Source organism: Anopheles merus, unplaced genomic scaffold (assembly GCF_017562075.2).
Source record: "Anopheles merus strain MAF unplaced genomic scaffold, AmerM5.1 LNR4000009, whole genome shotgun sequence".
Lineage (NCBI taxonomy): Eukaryota > Metazoa > Arthropoda > Insecta > Diptera > Culicidae > Anopheles > Anopheles merus.
In genome coordinates, this window is record NW_024427589.1 from 110,001 (window position 1) to 130,000 (window position 20,000).

Consider the following 20,000-nt stretch of genomic DNA (forward strand, 5'->3'; position numbering starts at 1 on the left):
CGTTCTAGATGCCGGCGGAACGGTATGTTGATGAAAATCAGCGCCGGGCTGAACGTGTTAGAGCGAATTAGGGTTCTGCGCGTTGCACAGCAAACCCTCCATCGTGCGCTAGTGATTCCGTAGCCGTATTTTTACATTGCATCGATTAAACTCATTGCGCTTTTTTGTTTTGATTTGTGAAAATGCAACTTCATCGCCGCAATGTTTGTTAACGGCATTTTTAGGCGCCACAACAGCTCGCGAGCATTGACCACACGCGAGAATGAGATAGCGCTAGGGAGGGAATGAGCACGGACGATGGCTGACAGCGATTGGCCGTCTGACGCACCAACACATCCAAACCTTCGGCAGCGCGCTCAGGCGAGGGGAATGAGGTGGAGCCAGGGACGGGCAGCTCGACGAGCTGCTCGACAAATTTGCCGTTGGAGAGAAAAGGAAGGCATGATAAAATTCTCAGAACGGCATAACGCCTTCCGTCGCTTTGCACAGCGGGATAACGCATCGCGCGTAACGTTTAGCACTCACCCACTCACTAACACTAATAATAGCAAACGATTGCACTACTACCATTAGATATAGGATTAGAATTATTTTTTATATTAGAAATAAAAAGTATTCTACGAGTGACCACCAAGCGAGCAACAAGCCAACTCATTACGTGCACCCGAAAGTAGTTAAAGTAAACTAAAACATCCCCATAACTGGTGACCCCGATTGAACAAATATCAAATTACGTTTGTCCGAAACGTAACGTAGCAATCGCGAGTGATCATTTCACAGTGACCGCTTTTTATTAGCATTTCGCTCGCCGCGTTTTTAGGTTCAATAATCGAACATTGACCATCAAGTGTCGACCGCGTGCGAAACAAAATGACGACCAACAACGAAGTTGAACAAAATGGTGCGCTGATTGTGAAAAGTGAGGCAAGTGAAGCTACAGTGATTGCCAAAATAAATTCCCCAGACTTCGACCAAGAGGATATTGAAACCTGGTTCATATGCCTTGAAGCCTCTTTTCACGTCAACGGCATTAAACTGGACAAGTTTAAGTTCAACACAGTGATCGTTGCTCTTGGTTCACGAGCAAAATACGTGCATTCAGTTATCAAGCAGTGCCAAAACGAAAATAACAGCAACAAGTACGAAACACTAAAGGAAGCTATTATCGCTCATTTCCAACCATCGGAAACACAGCGACTGAGCAGTTTGCTGTCCGGCATGTCCCTTGGAGACCAGAAACCCAGCGTCTTGCTGTCCGAGATGTGCCGCTTAGGAGGAGCAGGTTGTACCGACAACATCCTGACCAACTTATGGTTGCGAGCCCTGCCCAACACAACTCGTGCCATCATCGCTGCCATGCCAACCGCAACACTGGACGACCAAGCGAAAATTGCTGACAAGATTCTGGAGGCACCCCGCGAGCAGATTTCCTCTATTCAACATCGAGGAGATGGAGCTACGATAAATTCGCTGGAACAACACATCGACAGCTCAAGGCAGCTATAATGTGCCACCAAAACTCGAGGTGGACTGAAGTCCTACCTATCGTCCTCTTAGGCATGCGATCTTCTCTGAAAGCAGATTTAAATGCAACGGTTGCTGAGCTTATTTACGGCGTACCACTTCGACTACCTGGTGAATTTTTCGTGCCAAGCGAAGATAAGAGAGCAACATCTGAGTTTGTAACACAGCTGAAGCAGCAAATGTTGAAAATAGCACCAAAACCAACCAGCAACCACAACACACGAGAAGCTCCATTCATCCAAAAGGAGATAGCAACATGCACACACGTTTTCATCCGAGTGGGTGCAATCAAACCGCCGCTAACGCAGCCGTATGATGGACCATACCGGGTGGTCCGACGGAAGAAAAAGATTTTTATCGTCGAGGTAAACGGAAAGAACGTCCCAGTTTCCATCCACCGCCTTAAAGCAGCATTTACCCAGGCAGAAGATGAAGATTCACCCGCGAAAAATGATCAGCATTCCAATTCACCACCAATTGTAAACCCTCCGTACAAAACACGCTCAGGACGCCGTGTTGTGATTCCGAACCGCTATTAAAATCTAAGGGGGAAATAGTGTGGTGACACAAAGTGTAACCGCTTCTTAAGACGCGTTACGCATACATAACGCATCGCACGTAACGTGTAGCACTCATCCACTCACTAACACTAATAATAGCAAACGATTGCACTACTACCATTAGATATAGGATTAGAATTATATTTTATATTAGAAATAAAAAGTATTCTACGAGTGACCACCAAGCGGGCAACAAGCCAACTCATTACGTGCACCCGAAAGTAGTTAAAGTTAGCTAGAACATCCCCATAAAACCAACTACGGTACATTCTCGCCTCGATACCCCGCCTCGTTCTGCACTCTTCCTCCACATTCCGTGTATCGACTTACCGCGCACGGTTCTGGTAAGCAAAGTGCGAGCCGACGGGATAACGGACTGGCTGGACTGGACCACACGGGATAACGGACTGGCAGACGAAGGCGCGAGACCGTGAGCGGTTTCGGACACTCCTGAGCCAGGCCAAGACCGCAAAGCGGTTGTAGGGCCGAATAAGTAAGTAAGTAAGTTTAAGGGATTATCGAAATGATGTCGAGAAGATTAAATAATATATAATTGAAAACGATTTCTAGATTATATTATCCGTAACGAAAAATTTTAGATTTCTGTATTGGATTTGCCATCCTTTTTATTCCTAGCAAAAACACAACTTTACATTTATACTAAAGTATACTTTCTTTTATATTCTTTGTCCCTCTGTTCTTTTTTGTTGGGTCTTTTCTCTTGATTGTCGGTTTCGTGTGTCTCGTGTTCATCATCGTCGTTTTGCGCGAAAACCGTGTGTGATACAACATGTATGTATTGTTGAATCAGGTAGAAAACAATTCTGGCTACTAGTGATGGGCTCTCGATTTCATACCCACAGCGTCGAAAGGTTTCTGTTATCGGTAATTCCACCACGATTCCACCCGCAGCCAAATGAACCCGGCGGCTCCAAATGGTTTAGCACACGGTTTGCAGCACTGAGTATTCACATACCCTCCAAAGCCACTTCGATGTTGCGATTTATCGAGTTTACCCATCACTATTGTCTGTGCTGGCGTGCGAACAATACTGTCGGCGCTGGCGTGTAGTCAATACGGTCTGCGGTGTGGCGCAGACAATGCAATTTAGCCTGTGTTCGAGATCGATGATTTTTTCAACTCTAACACATGTTCCCGTGCATTGGTGTGATTGCTTCTACATTTTCTTGTATGAATGCGCACTGGCCTAGCATTTGAATTAGGGCACTTCAACTCTCGTGGCTTGCAGTTGTTATTCACATATGTTTGTTATTGGATAGTGATAATCTGAACTTAAACTCAAGCAGTGAGTTTTTTTTTTCGCTGGAGACTTTTTGTTGAAACGTACTTACACTGCCGTATTTTGCATAGTGTTTATATTATTTATAGATCACCAAAAGGATTAAAAAAACAAAGCAAAGAAGTACCATCAGTTTTGTGGACAAGCTGGAGATAATACGTATGTATGAAAGTGGGAAAAATTTTGCTTCGATTGCCAGACAAAATAAACGGCCAGCATCGACTATTAAAACAATCGTAAAAAAACAAAGATCGTATCAATAATTGTACTAAAGGTAATATATCGTTACAAGGAACGATTGTAACCCAAAAAAGGCTAGGTACATTAACCGAAATGGAAAGACTACTAATCATTTGGATAGACGATATCACGGATAAAAGAATTCCATTAAGCACTAGAAACATCCAAGAGAAAGCCAAATCATTGTACGAAGATTAACGATCTAAGTCAGAAATAGAGGATCTAGAAGATTTTAAAGCTAGCGCTGGTTGGTTTAATCGTTTCAAAAAACGTTCAAATCTGCATAATATTAAGATCACCGGTGAAGCATCCAGTGCAGATGAAATTGCAGCGATATCATTTCCAAAGCAGTTGGCCGATATTGTAAACACGTAAGGGTATCTTGCTGAGCAGATATTTAACGTCGATGAGACGGCGTTGTTTTGGAAAAAATGCCATCACGTAGCTTCATTTCCAAGGAAGTTGAATCAATGCCAGGCTTCAAAATAGCTAAGGAACGGATTACCATAATGTTAGGAGGTAATTTATCTGGAAACTGCAAGCTTAAACCACTTGCAGTGTATCACTCACTGAAGCCAAGAGCATTTAAGAATATTGATGTAGGATATCTGCTAAACAGAACTTATTATAAACCACACTATCAACTAAAGACTCATTGTTACACACCTCGGAAAGTCAAATCACACTATTGCAATATGTTCATCATAACACATCAGCAAATCAATCCACACCATAGCAACAAACCTAGACCATACCGTTCATAGAAAAAAAACATTTGTGACACATTTATCAAAAACAACCGAAACGCGCAACATAACCCGCTGCGCAAAGCGATCGAAAACTCAGTGTCTCGCTCAATGTAGCTAGAGAGCACCCGCACAACAAAATCGAGCAGTTTTTGAGCTCGCTTTCTAGCTCGCTTTCCGCCGAAACCGACCCGCTGCGCAAATTCGAGCAGTTTCCAGCGCAGAAAATGTACCAAAATCTGCGTTGGCCAGCGCAGATTTTGGCTCGTCTCACGCGCTGGACTCCCGCACAACAAAATCGAGCAGTTTTTGAGCTCGCTTTCTAGCTCGCTTTCCGCCGAAACCGATCGAGAAAACGAGCAGAAACGTCCGAAGAATCGATCGAAGCTCTTGATCTATCGAAGCGTTTACGGTCGTTCGAGAGAGCGCGCAGTATGTGTTTGTCTCTTTTTGACAAAAAAGCTCCGGTACGCGACCGTGTTGGCGCAAAAATGATAATGGTTGAAAAATAGTTCTCACCCACGTTCTCTTTCTTCTCTCTTTTCCCTTTCACCTCGCTTTATCGTTATTGGTTTTTGCTCTCTAGCTACATTGAGCGAAACGCTGAGTTTTCAATCGCTTTGCGCAGCGGGATGATTATGGTCGCAAAATAGTTCACACCCACGTTTTCTTTCTCCCCTCCTTCCCCTCTTCACCATCCTTTTACCTTTTATTGGTTCTTGCTCTCTAGCTACATTGAGCGAGACGCTGAGCCCGCAGCGCAAAGCGATCGAAAACTTGTCAGCCACTCACTCAATGTAGATAGAGAGCAAAACCCAATAACGATAAAACGTGGTGAAAGGATGAAGAAAAGGGGAAGGAGGGGAGAAAGAGAACGTGGGTGTGAACTATTTTTCGGCAATCATCATTTTTGCGCCAACACGGTCGCGTACCGGAGTTTTTCTGTCAGAAAGAAGCAAACACATCCCGCTGCGCAAAGCGATCGAAAACTCAGTGTCTCGCTCAATGTAGCTAGAGAGCAAGAACCAATAAAAGGTAAAAGGATGGTGAAGAGGGGAAGGAGGGGAGAAAGAAAACGTGGGTGTGAACTATTTTGCGACCATAATCATTTTTGAACCAACATGGTCGCGTACCGCAGCTTTTTTTGTCAGAAAGAGACAAACACGCCCGCTGCGCAAAGCGATCGAAAACTTGTCAGCCACTCGCTCAATGTAGCTAGAGAGCAAAAAGCAATAAGGATAAAGCGAGGTGAAAGGGAAAAGAGAGAAGAAAGAGAACGTGGGTGTGAACTATTTTTCGGCCATTATCATTTTTGCGCCAACACGGTCGCGTACCGGAGCTTTTTTGTCAAAAAGAGACATAAACATACAGCGCGCTCTCTCGAAATGCCGTAAACGCTTCAACCGATCAAGAGCTTCGATCGGTTCTTCGGACATTTCTGCTCGCTTTCTCGATCGGTTTCGGCGGAAAGCGAGCTAGAAAGCGAGCTCAAAAACTGCTCGATTTTGTTGTGCGGGATACAGCGCGCTCTCCCCGCTGCGCAAAGCGATCGAAAAATTCTCAACCTCTCGCTCAATGTAGCTAGAGAGCAAGAACCAATATTGATAAAGCAAGGTGAAAAGATGGATAAGAGGGGAAGGAGGGAGAAAGAGAACGTGGGTGTGAACTATTTTTCGGCCACTATCATTTTTGCGCCATCACGGTCATGTACCGGAGCTTTTTTGTCAGAAAGAGATAAACACATACTGCACGCTCTCTCAAACGACCGTAAACGCTTCGATAGATCAAGAGCTTCGATCGATTCTTCGGACGTTTCTGCTCGTTTTCTCGATCGGTTTCGGCGGAAAGCGAGCTAGAAAGCGAGCTCAAAAACTGCTCGATTTTGTTGTGCGGGTCTCGAACGATCGTAAACGCTTCAATCGATCAAGAGCTTCCCGCTGCGCAAAGCGATCGAAAACTCAGTGTCTCGCTCAATGTAGCTAGAGAGCAAGAACCAATAAAAGGTAAAAGGATAGTGAAGAGGGGAAGGAGGGGAGAAAGAGAACGTGGGTGTGAACTATTTTGCGACCATAATCATTTTTGAACCAACATGGTCGCGTACCGCAGCTTTTTTTGTCAGAAAGAGACAAACACATACAGCGTGCTCTCTCGAACGACCGTAAACGCTTCAATCGATCAAGAGCTTCGATCGGTTCTTCGGATGTTTCTGCTCTTTTTCTCGATCGGTTTCGGCGGAAAGCGAGCTAGAAAGCGAGCTAAAAAACTGCTCGATTTTGTTGTGCGGGTATATATCAGGTGGGCTTATCCAGTGCAATTTGGCGTCTAAAAACAAAAATAGGAAGAAAATCTGGCTTGACAGTTAGATCCATAACAAACAGCCTACTTTGTTCAGTTAACAAACGATATTAATCTACATGATAAACGCATTAGATTGCCACATAGAGGCAAGCAAACGAATCTACCAATTGTTTCATGAAGATTACATAGTTTTTTTTGGAAAAACAATCGTGTGAGATAAGTAGAAGTAATGGATCACAATTTCAAAATCGTTTCCGATGCTCGGGTGCAAACATTTCAGCAAATCGTATGGAATCGGAAGTATCATTTCATTTATAGAAGATTTAAGTATGGGAAACATACGTTTTATGATTCGTCCGTAGACTATGGAGTCGTTAAACCTGCGGATCTAAATCATGTTTGTATGCTGATCATACAGCCCTGCTGAAGCGCTAACTTCTACCTGAAATATATTTGGTCCTTTTCAGCTAGCTCAGCCGGTGTAAGGTCGGATCTACCTTTTTAATTTTCACTCGTGTGAAGTACTAAATAAAACAGCAATTGGAGACAACCATCCGTATGGTAATATGATAAACCCAGATGAAGGAATTAGGTAGGCATCTACTGAACCAGAGTAACAGACAATGTCAGCACGATGTGAAGACTTCATTGTCTGAAAAGGAGGACGGATTAATGCGAAGCATTTAAGTGGTCTTAATCATGTAGATCGTGTGTTGAAGTCCCTCTAGGAATCCCTCTTGTTTTGTGGGAAAAGGGATTGTTTTAAACGCTTTTATTTTATTTGGTTTACTTGTATTGACCTCGCTAACGCACGAAACTACAATATCAAGTGCTGAGAGAGGTTATATATCCTTTTCCGGGAACATCAAAGCCGCTAAAGCCACGTCATATAGTCATTTATTTCACTTAGCGGTTGATGCACTTGTGGTAAATGCAATTGGCCTGGGGTGTAGCAATGGTTCTAAAATAACATCTAGTAGGCACTTGGCACGATTTTATCAGCTATGAGCCGTTCGCCTTCAGTCGCAAAGAGAAAGGTTACGAAATCAGTCAACAAGATACTTTACTATTTCCAATTAAACATATTTTACCACGAAATAAAAATCAATATCGAAAAACAACGCTCCAGCAACAGCTTGTATTAGATAACAAAGGTACACCTTAAATTTAATAAATTATTTTTAAATATCAAGATAAGATAGATTTCAATTAATCATATATTGAGGTATTTTCGTTTTAAAGATGGCAAATGTGTGCGCTGCATCGTTTTGTAAAATCAACCGTAACGTAACAAAAAATAATCTAGATGTTATATTTCACAAACCTATTACAACGAAAATGGATTATTTTTTGTAAAAAAGAAGAGAATTGGATACCGAAATCAAACCAAGTGATTTGCTCTAAGCATTTCAATGAGGAAGATTATCAATTATTTAAATCTCCTTTGGAGAAAAATCGAAATGAACCGAGAAAATTGCTTCCTAACGGTAAGAGATATAGTCTCAAACATATTTATAATAATTATATAATCTATATTGCATACAACTTTTATGATGAATCACAGCTGTTCCATCAATTATTACTGGTAATTTATTTATCACTGAGGAAGTGAATGTAAAAAAGAGATAGCACGAACGCAAAGATGGAATGAGCTTTACACCACTGTTTCGGAAAATCTAACAGTGCAGATTGATCCAAATGCCTGTACCCAAGATGTCAAAATCGTTTCTAAATTGGAACCTGTTTTGCACATACAATGTCTGGAAAAAAAACTTCAGGAGATTTAAAAAAAAACAGGAACTTATTAGAAGCAAACCAAATTTTAAAAACCAATTTTGAAACATTAAGTCAGGCACATGAATCGCTAAAACAAGAAACACAATCCCTTAAAAATGAGTTGAATGCTTTAAAACGGCATTCAATCTCTCGATGTAATTTAGTATCAATGATCAAATCAATGGTAAAACCTGCATTATCTCCAAATCAAGTAGGCGAAATTGATCTTAGGCGAAAACTAACTACTTAGGCGAACTTTTACTACTTTAGTAAAAGGGCTTATAACTATATGGGTATAGATAAAAAATATTTCATGCGATACGATAAAACGATATGTCAAACAAATAGATGTGAAGCAAGGCATGTTAGAGGATGTAATAGTTTTACTAGGAAACGTTTTAAAAACTAAAGACGCCAAAGACAGAGAATGCGTCCTTAGCTTTGACAAAATGAAGGTTAAAAGAGTAGTTGAATATGACACCGCTGCAGACGAAATAGTAGGGCCTTTTAAATATTTGCAAGTGGTAATGGCACGTGGGTTGTTTTCAAAATGGAAGCAGCCTGTATTCATTGGTTTCGATACAAAAATGAGCAAAGCCATATTGTTCTCACTAATAGAACGACTAAACATGTGCAATATAAATGTAACTGCAATTGTAAGCGATAATTGTCCCGCTAACGTAGGATGCTGGGAAGAGTTAGGGGCTCATGATTTTAAAAAATCATATTTTGCTCATGCTATTACTAAAAAAATATTTATATATTCCCGGATGCACCAAATCTGTTAAAATTGCTGAGAAACTGGTTCATCGATTACGGCTTCTTGTACAACGGCAAACAAATTTAATTCAGATTTAATCAAAGATATGATAAAAACTAGAGGTGAATCAGGAATAACACCGCTATTCAAGTTGAGTGAAAGCCATTTAAATATGACGTCTCAAGAACGACAAAACGTAGAAGAGCAGCAGAATTATTAACTCGCATTACGGCGATATGTATAAGGAGATACTACCCAGATAACGAAATTGCCTCAGATTTAGCTAATTTCTTAGAAATAGTTAATTTATGGATCGATGTTGCAAATTCGTATACACACACCATATGCCTCAGTGGACTATAAGAAATCCTATAATGGAAATGATTACCAAAAAAAAAACTTTAAATGATATGTTCGAGATTGTGTCGAATATGAAAGTAATAAGTTAATCTAGGTTACAAGTATTCCAAAAATCTATTCTAACTCATATCAAATCACTTCCTATGCTTTTTGAAAATATGAAGGAGAAGCACGGCATCAAGTTTATATCGACACATAAGGTAGATATATAGCAAATTGTGGTATTATTGATTGTATTTTAATTTTAATTGTTCTTTTTTCAACAGCTTAATCAAGACGTCTTGGAAAATTTCTTTTTTCAAATTCGTCAAGTAGGAGGGGTTTATGACCACCCTACGCCTATGAGTTGTATGTATAGAGTACGAATGATAATGCTTGACAAGTCTCCAACAATTTTGCGTAATCAAACTAATATGAAAGGGAATGATGATGTAAAAAATGACGAATATGCAACATCAGAAGAACCAAGAACAATGGAAATTCATGAAGAGCAAAATGAAGAATTAATTTCAGTCTCCATATTAGCCGAAATCGATATGATTCCAGATTATTCTGATGAACCAGTCTTATACTCCTATGTAGAGCAAGCTTCTGGCAGCATTTCTATTAGTACAGTTACTAGTATTTTTTTGGATTTGCCTGCTCAGGTTAATGACGGCATGGAGTACATAATAGGCTATATGGCCAAACAATTTCCCCAAAAATACCCAGAACTTAAATTAGGACAAGAAACATTAAATTTACCAGGTGATCATATTTACGGTCACCCTCCATCGTTCGTTGAACACCTATCCGTTGGAGGATTATTTGCACCGTCAGTTTGTTTTTTGAAAGAAGGCCATAAAATTGAAAAAGTTTTTCGAAAATAAATCCGGATGGAAATTTAAAAAAACACCCGGGATTGTTAAAAGAGGTGTGGATATTTTGCAAAAACAAATTCACAATCTGCCGGTTGAAATTTTGAAAGCAATTTATAAACAGCGTGTAATAGTAGAAGTGAAATTTTAAAACATGAAAATTCTCAACGGAAAACGCTCCTATAGTAAAAGAAATTGCACTGTAAGATCTTATCAGGCAAGGAAAAATATGCAAAATAATGTAAATTGAACGCTGCTAGCTACTAGTAATAGAATGAGCAAATTTGGTTTTTATCATTGTTCATCACATTATCTCTTCTTTCGATTGCAATTGTATTTATAGGTTCACGCTATGTGTACATAGATGTAGGTCTAGTTTTAGTTATATAGAATTGTTTATGTTTATGTTTATGTAATTGTGTGTAATTGTACAAAAATTGTAAATCTTATAACGAAACATAATGCTTTTTTAAATTTTGATACAAATAATTTCATTTCCAAAGTAATTGCAGAACACACAATATACCGAATAATTATTTACAATTGTGATCGGTAATGCAAAATTTATTAGATCGTAAAGAGCTGCAAGAAACTGATGGGGCTGACAATTTAGTTTTCTATTGGTACAATTTTCTTTTTTGTTGAGGACAGGATAATAATTGTAAACGAGAACACATTTTCCTCACTGTGGCCCACAGGTAGATGATGTAGTTTTTCATTTCACGCCGGTTATTTTTAATTGAGTACTGTTCATTTTTCAATGGTATTTTATATTGCAATAGTAAAAGTGATAGTACAGTCTTAACCTGCCCTATTTACTTAGAAATAAATAGCACAGGAGAACACAGAGAATACAAAGACAACAACAATGGGAAGAACCAACAATACGAGCCAGCGACACGCGCAGTTTTTGAACCTGTTGAAGAAACGAGAGCGGATCATGCGGCCGTCAACGTGTTATCTACAATTCTGTAGATTTCAGGGTTGAAGATGCTGGTACATTGAAAAACAAAACAAAACAAAATCACTACCGCACTTAAAACCAATATACACCTGTTCTCACTTTCCTCTGAATCTTTATCCGGTTGCTATGGATCGCTATCCATGAGAATGGATCGCAATCAACTACGTCTGAATCGTTTGCAGCTACGTTTGGATCGTTTTCAGCAACGTTTGGATCGCTGTCAGCTACCTTTGGATTTTGGAATTGTTGCTTTTCTAATCCTCTGTTATGAGGAGAATCGTGAGGTACGCCGAGCGGTCACCAAAAAAAACTATGCGCCGCAATGAAATTTGCGCGAGCTACCACAAAATCCAAAGGTAGCTGAGAGCTATCCAAACGTAGCTGAAAACGATCCAAACGTAGTTGCAAACGATTCAGACGTAGTTGATAGCGATCTATGCTAATGGATTGCGATCCATAGCAACCGGATAAAGATTCAGAGGAATGTGAGAACAGGTGTAAGTTTGCAACCATTGGCATTGATTTATTTATGAAAAAAAATCTTCCACTATTCATGGCTCACTAGATTTTTTTATGGAACGAACTGTCAAATTTTGTATGTATGTATTAGTGAGGAAGAACACCATAAGCCCACCTGATATATCAACTTACTTTGAACATAACCCTGATATAGCGTGTGACCACGGAGGTGACATAATGTTGAAACAAATTTCAACTTCGTCAAAATTGCTTGTCAATTGCAAAAATGAACTTTTCTCGTGGCCGTACCAAAAATATACACAAGAACAACAAAAAGCTCCAACTTCTGAATATCATCGATATTTTGTTAAGGAGTACTAGGGTAGATGTACCTATAGTGGTGCTAGTACCAATAGTGGTGGTACTGCACTAAAATGTGGTTCATATGGCAAATTAAAAGTAATTAAGTTATTTATGTTAGTGTGAAATGTTCTTTACCCTTTTACAAAGGGTTTAAAAGTTAAATGGGATCATTCCGTTACTTAGTGACCGAAAACTACATTATTTTGTTAAATGTGTCAACATTTTTCCAAAATCCTTAGGATTTCATAACGATACTCATATTTTTGTTAACGTTCTAAATGACCACATAACAACGCAATTATTAGTTTTTTAACATAATTGTTATCAAATGATATTATTTTATTCAAATTCATTGGCTTTTGACCATATTTACGTATTTTTAAGTGTTTTTTACCATAGTGCCATTATAGGTACACAAAACAGGCATGTTCATATAGTGGTTATAGTTATAAAATCAATAAAACAGGTCGTTTTAGATTTTTTCGAGAATATTTTTGACATTTCGTACTGTTTTCACTAAAATAAGCAACAAAAATGAGTTTTCTGTAAGTAGTTTACCTAACAAAGGCCAAAATTTGCTTATTCTACTGAGTGAAAAATCGAATCAAATCAAGCAAACTCTTCTGGGTATGGGTTGAGGACAGGTGTGATGCAGTACTTTAGTCAAGAGTTTCATCGATCAAATTTATACATTTTTTACGATCAAATTACGCAAGAAACCAATATTATGGCAGTAATCCTTGCTATTCATACGAAAACAGCATCGAAACTAAATTTAATTGATATTATACACTGTTTTTAAGGCATCTTTGTTTACCACCACTATAGGAACACAATACGACGACTATAGGAACCATACTACCATTATAGGTACAACGAAGCAACCACAAAAATATGTATTTTTTCGTAAATTTGATGTGTTTCCTGGTGAAAATGATTGTGATTGCGAAGATAAAACATATTTCAATTGCTATGTGTTAAAATATTCAGAAATTGTCCTTCCTGACACTTTAAATCCATTAAAACACATAGGTACCACTACAAATTGCACCACTATTGGTACATTTACCCTAAATAGGTACATGAATCAATTAGAAACATGCTGGGGTGAAGAAACATGGGGTGAATGTTTTTGCGTGTTCTTTTCCCCCTTTCTCCTTTTCTTTCCTTCTTCCATCTTCGAGCACAGTCGGTGCTCAAAAAAATATTCCTAGAAATTCAGACAGTAAACTTGTTATTTTTTATTCACTTAAGTAAACACACACTGATGAATGATTAATAATGGTATACGCTAGTTGAAGCTATTTCTTGCCGCCTCACATGCTGGACTTTCCCTCCAAGTGGCCATGTATGGAAAAATGATAATATTCAACATTAGAATTGTTCACAAACTTTTATCAAAACAATCTTAGCTCAAACATTGTATTGCATTCGAACCATTCCAATCAACAATATCAACATACTTAATCATTCCAGCTGTGATGTCTAAATGCACACGTGGACACGGTAATTTTACTGTACGCACAAGTTTATTGGCTTGCGACTTAACTCCTTCGCATATTTCATCCGACGGACCCACTCCAGCAGCCACAAAAATTATTGCATTCCCGCTTGGCAAAGAGTAACTCATTTTGATGCCTCTCGCTACCCCTGGCCTTAGTTTTAAAGGAATCATGCGACACACTCGCACTCCACTACCCCATCCCATGGAAAAACGCTCCCACCATCGAGGTGTTGACCAAAATTTCACTGTGTGCATGAGACACACACTCGCACTCCTCCAGCCCTCCATAGCCGATCTTGGGCCCGACCCTGTGGAACGTGATGTACGACGGAGTCCTTAGCGTTGAGCTACCACCTGGGGCGGAACTTATCGGCTATGCCGATGACCTCGTTTTGCTGGCTCCAGGTACAACGCCGGCAGCAGCAGCAGAAGTAGCTGAGGAAGCTGTGTCAGCGGTAGACCGGTGGTTGCGCGAGCATCACTTGGAGCTCGCACATGCGAAAACGGAGATGACGGTGATCTCTAGCCTGCAGCAGCCTCCGGAGGACATCACCATCACCGTAGGAGGTACAGAGGTGCCGTTCTCGCGTACCCTCAAATACCTCGGGGTACGCTTACACTACAACCTGTCGTGGGTTCCTCATGTGAAGGCGGTTATTCAGAAGGCAACGCAGATTGTACAGGCGGTCACACGATAGATGCCGAACCACCGAGGACCAAAGACGTCACGATGCCGCTTGCTTGCAGCGGTCGCCGACTCGACAATTCGATACGCTGCACCCGTCTGGCACGGAGCCTTGACTAACAGAGAGTGCCGCAGTCTGCTAAAGCGCGTGCAACGAAAGGCAGCGATCCGCGTGGCTCGAACGTTCCGGACGGTAAGGTATGAGACCGCCGTGCTGCTCGCGGGACTGGTGCCAATCTGCAGAGTCGTAGCGGAGGACACCCGAGTTCACAGCAGACGCGGGACCGGTGTAAGTAGCAGCGAGCTCCGGAAAGAGGAGCGACAGCGGACTATTGAAGAGTGGCAGACGACTTGGGATGCAGACGCCGCAGCAGACAACGCCAGCAGATACGTCAGGTGGGCACACCGCGTAATTCCGGACGTGGGAGCCTGGCAGTTGCGGAATCACGGAGAGGTGACGTTTCATTTGTCTCAGGTGTTGTCAGGACACGGATTTTTCCGCGAATACCTGAACAAAATGAGATTCACCTCGTCTCCGGCCTGCCCTCGTTGCCCTGGTGTAGTTGAGGGAGTAGAACATGTAATGTTCGAATGCCCTCGCTTTGCTGAGGTGAGGAGTGAGCTATTGGATGGAGTTTTGCCAGAAACGTTGGAGGCGCACATGCTTCAATCACCCACCAATTGGAGCAACGTGTGCGAGGCCGCCAAGCGCATCACCTCAGAACTCCAACGCTGCTGGGACGAGGAACGCGCCATTCTCGCCGCACAGGCCATGCTGGAGGAACCCGCCAACCGGCTCGACCCCGAAGCAGTCCGGCGTACCCGGAATGACCTTCGAAATGTAGTGAGAAGGACGCAGACGGTGCGTCAAAGGGAGGAGCAGCGTGGCGAACGGCCATCTGCGCCTTCATCGTCACCACGAACGTCGGAGCGCCGGGCGAATATCCGCGCTCGGATGGCAAGACTTCGGCAGCGACATCGCCAGCATCAACAGGATGAGCGACGAGGTGTTGAAGGAGGTGATATAGACAGAGGGGAGTCTGTCTATCCTGAGCTGGCCAGCTCTTCCTACAACCGGCAAGGCGGTTTGACCTCGGCAGAGGAGGCGGCGGCAGTGGAGGCGGACGTGGCCTCCCGCTAGTCAACCAAAAATCACACGGAAGCACGTGAAGGAATACCAAAATTGGTGCGAAATTGCCCCACACAAGGGCAGCGAGTGCAAATTACCAGCGAGACCACGGAGAATTAAGGATGCGCTCCTAAGAGCTATAACATCCCCTCCCCCTAGACCCCTCGCGGGGCACAGGGGAAGGGGCAGGAAGAGGGTTGGGGAATATGTAAATATTGTAAATTTACTGTAATAAACTAACCCGATTGTTAAAAAAAAGCCCTCCATAGCCGATCGCTTCCACCGTTGCGAAGATGGGAGAATTTTTGCTCTGAGCGTGAGACCCTGAAGCGCAAGAGATGACACTATGTGTAAAGACAATCATAATTCGATATGGTCAAAATGCGTCGATTGTCGTTTCATTTATCTGGTAATGATGTTTTCACTTCATCATAATTTTAAACGTTCACAACTAGGCTGATAACAATATTTGAAATGTAAATCAGAATAAAATCAATTCATTTGAAGTAAAATAAATTCCATTATACTCTATTTTGACCATATGATCAACACTTGTACATAGTGCCATTTACTTTGTGTTCTTCACTCTCGCGCTGTGTTGCGATCGTTCGAAACTCATTGCCAGAACGAATGCAAATTTCATTTGGGAAGGATCAGTGTCGGAAGATGCAGTGAAAATTATGAAATGTTAATAGAAAAGTGATTAAGTAAATCGTGACAGATGTCAACGCAGGCGTAAATGGAGTTTGGTTTGTTACATGATCTACGGGTAAGTGCATGCATAAGAAGAAGAATCATCCTAATGATGTTTGTGTTCTATCAATCTATTGCTTTTAATGTTTGTTTATTCTTCTATTATTTTCCATCACACCTAGCTATTTCATTACCAAAGCTCCTGATAACAGATCAAAGCAGATGGATCGGGCATACAGAGTCGCCGTTTAACTTAAAATATCTTCGTGATCGGTAAGTTTTAAATAGTAGTAGTTTTGTTCACCATTCTAATGCTCGATTTATCTTTCATTCCTCAGGCAAACACATCAAACAGCATGTTTTTTTTCAACAGCACGCACCATCGGTGGAGCAAGCAGCTAACGTTTTGTTCGCCCAGCACGCACCATCAAGTATTGAAATATTTTCAAATAGCTTTGTGAATAAAAAACCTGCACACTTACTGTCGGAATTTCCTGGAATTTTTTGGTCGGGCTACGCTCGCGGGAATGGTGTGTCCGTTGAGGAGAAGGAAAGAAAGGGTGGGAGTGAGGATTAACCAAAAACGCGGCATTGAGAATGAGGGGAGATGCGCTCAGCGCTCACGCTGGGTCACTCAGGATGCTTGAAATAAAATGTTAACAAGCATCGATTTCAAACATGCATGTCGCGCGACATTTTGCCAAGCGGGTTATTCCCTCTCTAACTCTCTTTAAATCTTTACTCCTTCTCTGTCCCCCTTCACGTGATCCGGCGAATAATGGCAACTCGCTTTCATCGCACCTCTTGTCCGTCCACACAAGCCACCCGCTTGCATCGCACGATGGGTTTCCCGGAATCCTCGTCGGTGTCGATGTGTTCAAACAAAGATTGTTGGAGAAGCCGATCCAAATAAATTTCGTCAAAAAAAAAGTCACTCGGACAGCTTTCCACTCGCTCCTCAGATCGCCATTCTCGACATTTGCTTTCTCGAGGCTTGACGAATAAACAAAACACTCATTCAGAAGCAGAAGCAGAAGCTATAAAAATCAGCCTTCTAAATTCATACACCCTGGGATAATCCCACCTGTATAGTATACCCACTTAGATAGCTGCTCGAAAACTGCTAACAGCTGACAGGCTGAAATTTCAGCCTACCAACTTAAAACAGAAAGGACCCATTGAAAGAAACATTTTGCAACACTGCACGTAGCCGTCTGCTTTTAAAAATTGATCGTGTATGTAAAAATGGTTTTAAAAATTTTAAGAAAAAAAAGAATACGTGAAATTGCATGTTGTACAATTCATAGATTCACTTATTTTTATCTACCTCTTCCGGATTTTTCGCAAATCACGAAAAACCTCTGTCCAAATAGTTATAGTTATGCAGGCGGTGTACTTAGAAAAACGCAGTAATCTTCAGGCTGTTCCGAATTGCTAAATAATTTTACCTAGTTTTATAGCGAACAATTCTGCTAGTTTAATTTACATATTATTCAATTTAATGTGTAAATGATTCCTTACTAAGTAACAAAAAAAGAAAACAATTTATATGAAACCTTGAATTGCCATTTTCTCATTTACTTCGCACTGAAACTGCAGGACAAATCTGCATAAATGCTAGAGTACTAAGAATGTACTTGTGACGTGTTACATAAAAATAGTAAATTATTGATGGAAAAAATTGTGAATAAAATTTTAATTTTCACATTTTAGTTATTTAAGATAAAAATAATTGCAATGAAAAAATCTTACCTGTCCACCAATAACGGCCGTGGAGCTGACATTGCTTGCTGTATCGACAAAACTGTCGGAAGTTAAACCTATTGCTTCCTTTCTATGGTTTGACAAACCACTAAGTTTAAGATCTTTTGTGACAAATGATTTCATGGCTGTAACTCCAGCAGTACGTGCTCCTGTTGTCGTGTTCACAACATGGAAAATTTGAGTTTTGCCTAATGAAGAAAAATAAACGACAAAATAAAGAAAGAGAGTTATAGTAAAAAATTACAAACAATAAAACTACATTTACATTATAAAGAATGAACACTTATTTCATTTCAAACACATATTAAAGTACAGTGAATTTTCTCTAAGGTTCATATTCAAGCGACCTACAGCTCAGAGATATTCACAATTGGGAATTAATTCAAGGTGTATCCTATGGAATATCCAGGCTGTAACTAACTTATTACTGTAAATTGCCATTCAAGGTGAGAGAGCAGTATGCAATCAAATCTCACATTTATGTTTGTTATGTCTTAAACTTTCGCCTTTTATTCATTACACTTATAAACGAACATTATAAATGAACATAATGACACGAACAATAAACACTAAAAGTACAAATGCGGTGACCGAGCCCCTACCGGGAACTCTTGCTTAATCGGCCGTTCCACACATTATAATATTTTAAAGCTCGGCACACACAAAGCCTCGCACGCTTTGTGTGTGCGACAGTGTGCGTGACACACTGTCGTTCTCCTGGACGTTGACCGGTGGCAGCGCAACTGCCACGTTTAGACCACGGGTCGGCACAGCTGCAAACAATAATCTTACAGAATTTTTCCTAGGATAGATTCATCTTGAAGAGTAAAAAAATGTAAAGAATAAGATATGAATAAATAACAATTCATGATAATTGAATTAATGAATGAAGATAATGAATCCTACCTTTCCCCCGACAGTGGATTGAAAGGAACGTAAGTGTCATTTCGAAATTTAAATTTACAAAACATTCTTATAAACCGCCCAATTATTGCACACTGTGTAAAAATTGTTGTCTATCCAAATATTTATAAAACATTGATGGAAGTTAGCATTTTTCCTTAAATAATGAGCATTGCTGCCGCATATTCTAAAATTTTTTTAACTAAGAATTTTTCGATTTCTTAAACACATATGAAAAAAATTGACTGATTTCGATCAAAACGAATGGATTCGTGCATCACAAAATAAGGTTTATTTCGCCCAGTTAATCACTTAAACTTTATATTTTATTTGTAATCAAACAAACATAATTAATTCTCACGATTCAGAGGCAAACATTTTGACTTTTTGTTAAAAAAAAATAGTGATTTCAATCAACAGTTAAAAGGCCGGGGTAAATTGACACCTATCGCTAACGACGTTAACCACCTGTCGATAAATATATCGACCAAATTAATAACAAGTATGGCGAATTGGTATCGCGAAGTGTCAAATTTGTCAACCGATAAAACGGTGGAAGCAACTGTCATGGCTGCCTTAGCAATAGTCAGTAAAAAAGTCGGTAATTTGTATCGCGAACGGCAACAATTGGCTATATCAACCGATATTATTACCAACTGCCTCGAAGCAGTTGATAAACAGTGCAGAGTGCACATTCTACGTGAATTCCCGCTGTGCAAAGCGACGGAAGGCGTTATGGCGTTCTGAGAATTTTATCATGCCTTCCTTTTCTCTCCAACGGCAAATTTGTCAAGCAGCTCGTCGAGCTGCCCGTCCCTGGCTCCGCCTCATGCCTCATACCCCTCGCCTGAGCGCGCTGTCGAAGGTTTGAATGTGTTGGTGCGTCAGACGGCCAATCGCTGTCAGCCGTCGTCCGTGCTTTTTCCCTCCATAGCGCTATCTCTTTCTCGCGTGTGGTCAATGCTCGCGAGCTGTTGTGGCGCCTAAAAATGCCGTTAACAAACATTGCGGCGATGAAGTTGCATTTTCACAAATCAAACCAAAAAAGCGCAATAAGTTCAATTGCTGCAATGTAAAAATGACTAAGGAAACGCTAGCTCACGATGGAGGGTTTG

General features: G+C 40.8%; 1 pseudogene; it reads right to left on the bottom strand.

Annotated features, from left to right (window-relative positions):
* LOC121600867 overlaps nt 1-20,000 on the bottom strand; it is a 58,592-nt pseudogene that overhangs the window by 7,935 nt on the left and 30,657 nt on the right.